Source organism: Benincasa hispida, chromosome 10 (assembly GCF_009727055.1).
Source record: "Benincasa hispida cultivar B227 chromosome 10, ASM972705v1, whole genome shotgun sequence".
Taxonomy (NCBI): Eukaryota; Viridiplantae; Streptophyta; class Magnoliopsida; order Cucurbitales; family Cucurbitaceae; genus Benincasa; species Benincasa hispida.
This window is the reverse complement of record NC_052358.1, coordinates 17154052-17160452: the sequence shown is the minus strand read 5'-3', so window position 1 is coordinate 17160452 and position 6401 is coordinate 17154052. Positions and strand designations below refer to the sequence as shown.

The 6401-nt window shown below is 32.0% G+C and overlaps 1 non-coding gene across 1 annotated transcript; it reads right to left on the bottom strand.

Moving 5' to 3' along the window:
• Positions 1-3241: 3241 nt before the first annotated feature.
• TRNAG-ACC lies at positions 3242-3312 on the bottom strand. Its single transcript has one exon. It is a non-coding gene; the product is annotated as a tRNA-Gly (tRNA).
• Positions 3313-6401: the final 3089 nt, after the last annotated feature.

Genomic DNA, 6401 nt, shown 5'->3' with positions numbered 1-6401 from the left:
CACTGGTACTTAAGGATACAAAGGTAATCCATGAGTAAAATGGTAATTTGATTAAGCTAGTGTTACGAACACTCGTGAATGACTAACTTGTTGTTATTGGTCTATATCCATGGACACAAAAATATATCTGCAGTGAGAAAAGTGCAATTGTGGGTCTTTAGTGGAGTGTACTCACAGTTAACGAATATTGATTAATATGGTTAATGAGTTTAGTCTATTAATCTCTTATCGTTGGAGCTTCTGATCTGTAGGTTCATGAGGTCCCTTCCTAGCTTGTAGAGGGAAGTGAAGTAACTATGTCTTGAATGGAGTTTGAAATGTTCAAATTCACTTAGGAAACTAATATAATGTATAATGATACATTATAATATAAAGTTTATATTTTAATTAAACTTTATAATATAAATTCAATTTTGAATAGGATTCAAAATTAATTTATAGAAGAATTAAATATTTGAAGGAGTTCAAATATCAATTTAATATGAATTGAATTCATATTAAAACTATAGATTAAAATTAATGCATATTAGAAGGACATTATAACTATAGGTTATGAGAGAAATGCAATTGAATATGATTCAAGTGTAGGCTAAATTAAATATTTAATATTTAATTTGATAATGAATTAATTGGAGAATTAATTCATTATTTTTTTTTTTGAAAAGTAATGTAATTAAATTGTGGGGTAGGGGAATCGAACCTCAAACCTCGAGATCGATAATATAATGTATCAAACCTCGAGAATTAATTCATTATTAATTTGATTTGATTTAATTAAATTAATTGAATTAAAACTATAGATTATGTGAGAGATGATTCATTTAAATATGATTTAAATGAAATCATTAATTAAATAAGATTTAATCAATTATTAATTTAATTAATTAAATAAATAAATTTGATTTATTAAAATCACATTTTAACTCCCACGTATGGAGTTAACAGAAACGTGGGATAACTCCCATGTTTCTCTCTCTCTCCTTTGATTAAAAACGGCAAAAATCGAAGAACGTATGTGATTACAATTCGATTCACAAAAATGTTCTATGAACAAATTTTTTTCTCCAAAATTCTTCTTTGCTTCCAATTATTCATTTGGTTCTCACAAAACCAATACTTAAAGTTCTTAGAGAATAGGAAGGTAGCCTTGGTGGTGTTTAAGAAATCTCAAAAGAGAATTGACCATTTCGTCTAAGTCGTTAGACGAAAGTGAGTTTTATGTTTCCCTTTCTCTATAGGATTTATTTTTATGCATGCTTAGCTTAGGGTTTTTTCAGTAGGTTTAATTTTGCTAAATCTCTGTGATGTTATGTGTTTCCCAGTATATTGGTATTTCGTTTTCTAAATCAATTTCGAGAAAATGTCCTAATATTTTTCACTGTGCTAGGGTTTTTATCCCTACAGTAAAATGTGTGGGTTTCTGGTCTCCAACGCTCTACTAAAGCAGTAATGAGATATCGGTCCAGTTGGATGAATTCAATCTATGAAACTCCAAGAAAATCAACTTGTTGTACGTAAGGCATAATACGTGGATCAAACGGGATAGTATATTGTGCAGATGTCTCCCTTCTCCGACAACCCAAAACTATAGTAGAAGAACTATCCCATATCGATTGTGAACGATGGGGTATGTTATTGATATAGTTGCACATGATTAGAAGGACCAAGATTCATGATGCACAATCACTGAAATAATATAAACAAAATTAAATAACAAATTTTAATTACAATAACAAAGTTCATTACAATAATAAAAAACCAATTACACTAACAAAGTCCAATAAAGTCAATTACATAACAAAGTCAATTTCAAACCATAGCCCAATCCAACATTAAAAATAATAATAATAAAAAAAATAGTCCAAATTACAACAATAAACTCAAAAAATAATCCGAATTTTTAAGTCCAAACTCAAACAATTCAAAAATAAAATTTCAAATCCAATCTAACAGTAAAAAAAACACTAAATCTTAGACAAAACAAACAAACTTCACACACTAAATAATCTAAATTTTCAACAAAACTAATTCAAAACTCTAGACTTTCATCCATACATTTAAACAAACTACTAGATCTATGGGTATTCAAGGCACAATCGTATATACTAGAGAAAAAACTAGGATCAACGGTGGCATGATAGCAAGAGAGTAGGACAGACTGACGAACAATGGGAGATAGCTGGCGACGGGCTGGGAGAGAGAGGAAGAAAGAAAAGGAGTTGAGGGTGAGTAAGAAACTGATTGGAGAGGGTGGGTAGGGATTGTGGGACCATGGAAATCGTGGACCCGATCCACAATGTCCTGGTCAACGTAGCATGCGGGGTGGTAGGTCAGTAGGTGGTCACATGGTGTGGGAGGAGGGTCCACGATTTAGCTTTAAATCATGGATCGAGTACACGATTTATCTTTTGACTCGGTATTTGTGAATCCAATCTACGATTTCACAACCCTATTTTTGTCAATGAATATTAAAATAACATTATTTAAAAAAATCTATTATTTGAAAGTTTTCAATGACTAAAATAGACATTTTAAAGTTCAAGGAAAAAATTGAAACAAATTTAAAAGATTGTGGATGAAAATTAACATTATAAAAATTTAGAGAATAAAATAAAATCAAACTAAAAAATATTTAAGAATCAATTGAATTTAAATATTTTATATCATGAAATTGGTAGCGACATTATGTTATCCTTTCTTACAAAAGAAAGAGTGGCACCATGAAATGAGTGAATGACATGCAAGTGCTTTCAAGCATGGGCATTGTTGGATTTCCTAAAGTTTTTAATGATGATAATCTTGTGAAAATCTTGATATTGAAGAGAAATGGGTAGGTGGACTGCATAATTGATTTGATATAGAAGACATAAGGTGCATGGTTCCAAATCTACTTGAAATTTTGCTTGTCCTTGAAAAATCTAGACAAAAAAAATGTAGCATAATTGATATATGAACTACCATTGATGAGGTACATAAAAATTTGACTGGATCCCATTTATTATCGTGGATGTCATTCATCTTTGTTTTTTTATTTGGTAGACTCAACATTCAAACATTTAACATCAACGTCTTTCTTTTTTGTTTATCATCTTAAAATAAATAATTCATAACTTAGTAGTGTCAATCTTCGTTTCTCTAATTTTTGTTGGTTATCTAATGAGACACGTTACATACCTCTCATTCAATAGAAGAAAACAATAATACTAAAGTTAAAAGCCAATATGAGAAAAAAAAAATTTGTTGCACCAGCCGGGAATCGAACCCGGGTCTGTACCGTGGTAGGGTACTATTCTACCACTAGACCACTGGTGCATTTGTGCCTGATAAAAGAAGACAAACTTACCAATACAATAAAATCCCAAGTGATCCAATTCAAAAGAACAAGTATGGTAAAGCATTAACAAAACTTAATTGAAATGACAGATTTGTAGTACCGTCGTAATAGATAGGTCTTTAATGTCGTATAAGATTTTCTTAATCGATTATTATGTTCATTTGTTGATGTGGATGTTAGGTGTTTCAAAAGAGCCAACTACTCGCAAAAGCTTGAACAACCCATCCTAATTTGCAACATAAGTTTATCAAATCTCGGTATTTTGGATGATAAAAAAACTCAATTGAGAAGCCAGAAACTAGCTCAAAGAGCCAGTTTGGCAATTAAAGAATCGACGTCCAAAATTCAAGTTATTCACCTAGGTTGAATTGAATAAAATGTTGAAGCCCACCATGAAATGGCAGGCATGTGTAGGAGGATGAAATTAGGCATGTCTCAAAAGAGATTACCCTGAATTGACAAAAAAATTCAAGTTCGTATACCTATCACCCTATAAAAGAATGGGCACGACATAAACTTTGAGTTGAACGCTACATAATTGTGGCGGATGCGAATCCAACCGAATCTTAAGAAAAAGATATGCTTGATGGCCATAATGATCTGAGAGTGATCTGGGAAGAGCCAAGTTAGATATGGCTATACCAGCAGTAGTAAAGCAGGTACGTCATAAAAAATGAGGCATAAGCCCATTGAAGTGCGATAAAGATCAAAGTCATACTTCTAAGATTGGTATATCAGGCCCGACTTGCAGAAAATCAAATCATGATCCATTTTTAATCTAAAACCTTCCGATTCCAACCCAAAATAGAATCCATCCAGGTCAAACAACATGGTTGAATCCTGCAAGTGAAGGAAATAGGGAAGGAGGTGAAGCCATGGGCATGGATTGAAGAAGGAAGGAGGTGGAGGTGGAGTCGTAGCGTTGACTACTATTGTCGTAGATTGACACTGGTGTGCTGTCGTGGGCTGAAGAAGAAAGTCGGTAGCGGCTGCGCGAACTTAGGAAGGTGAAGGGTGAAGAGTGAAGGGTGAAGGGTGGGAACGACTGAATTAAAATTAGGGTTTAGTTTTTAAAGTTTTGGTTTTATTACTTTTGGTTGTAGCCTGGCTGTTGAAGTTGGGCCAAACATGTTTGGGCTTCTCTTTATTAAAACTTAAAACAAGTGGGCTGTTTGGGCCAGCAATAATGAATACATTCATTTGGGTTAGCGTTTATATATATCGGTTCGGTTTTTTTATGGTTTTTCAAGATACTGAATCGAGAACCGAACTGATAATTTTTATTCTCTGCCACTAAACCGAAAAAAAATCCGATTTTAAAAATAAACTGGACTGAATCGATCCGGTTCAATTCAATTCGTCGGTTTATGTCCAATTTATGCACATCCCTACCCTTAATCCTAGTATGTTAAAGGATAATCTCAATACAACTATGAAATTCTAAGGGAAAAGTCCTAGGTCAACTACGTCTATGAATACATGGGGAAATAATTTCATTCTGTATACTCTCTACTTGCTACACAATTATACTTTCTGACTTAAGTGAGTCTATGTGGCAAGTACCACACCGGTGTGCAAATTTTTTCATCTTGCAAGTCATGTTCATCAATAAATTATAAATCTAGCGTTGTTGCCATGTGAACGTCACATGTGTTTTTCTCTATCCAAATTTTTGCGTTAACAGATGTCGACAACATTTAAAAAATAGGTTACTGAAACATGAACATACGATCTAATTAAAAAAATGAACATATGATCAAAGTATACTTTTTTAATGGTGTAGTGTTGAAAAAATAAAAGAAAAAAGAAAGAGGAGAGAGTATCAATTTTGACACTTGTGGTATTGTGTCAATTTGGACTCTAAATTATTAATTTGATCGATTTTGATCCTAAACTTACATAAACGTTCAACTTTAATCCTCCGTTTAATTTTAGTTAGTTCACCTAATAATTTTAAAAAAATAAAAGTTCAAATTACTTAAATTTAGTATTAAAATTAATTAAATTGAAAGTTTAAGGTGAAAATTGATTAAATTTAGAGTGAAATTTGATTCTTTTTAAGAGAAAAGACAAGCTTAGGCCTTTTTTTTTTTTTTTTTTTTCTTTTTTGGGACCCAAACAAGGTCTTTGGCTAATGTTTTGGATGATTTATTTTCTCTTCTTCTGTTGCCCATTTTTAAGTTGATCTATTGCGATTTTGATGGTTGTTCATTGTTGGATTACTTGAGATTTTCTGTTTCTTTTTTTGATGTAGTGTTTGATTTTGTGGCTTTTGCTGAAGTGGGTTGGTAGATTTTCCTTTTAAGAACTTGATTGGGAAAAAAGTGCTTGTGGTTTGATTGGGTTTATGTAATGGCAAAAAATGTATGCAGAGAAAATGAAATTGTAGAGCTTCTGTTAATGGGAGTTTTGTCTTTTGAATGTGATTGCAATTCTATGTAGAAAACTTCGTGAAAATGGAGGTGAGGGAAAATAGAGATGAAAAACGAACAAGAATTGATATGAACCATCCAAAAACATCAAATTATATTATATTAATTTTAGTATTTTTTTTTTCAATTTTATCCACATATTAAGTTAAGATATTTTTGCCATTTTACCATAATCGATAATATAACATCAAGATGTTCATCATTGGTAAACTATCTAAAGTTTTGTCATTAGATTGCTTCTACAAATTACAACAAATTCGATTTGGACTTTCTTGCTTTTTTCAAGTTTAGTGTTCGGTCCAACTTATGAGCACTTCGATTAATCTCATATGACAACCCATCGGACCCTACAACATTTAGATATAAAAAAATTCCTAGAATATTGAATCTTAAGTAGATAACCACCATGGCAGGAGAGCTTAAATTGCAAATTGAGTTATGCTAAGAATATTCAAGCGTGATTAATATCCTATCTTGTGATGTTCTCTTCTCACAAGGAGTTTAGGCTGTGGCCTCCTTGATCAATCAAGTTCAATAGAGAAACACTTAAGAAAGTTCGTTTCCGTTGACTACCCCAGAATCTAATATCTAATAGAAAATGCATTGCACAAAGCGACCCTAAAACAAAACAGTTC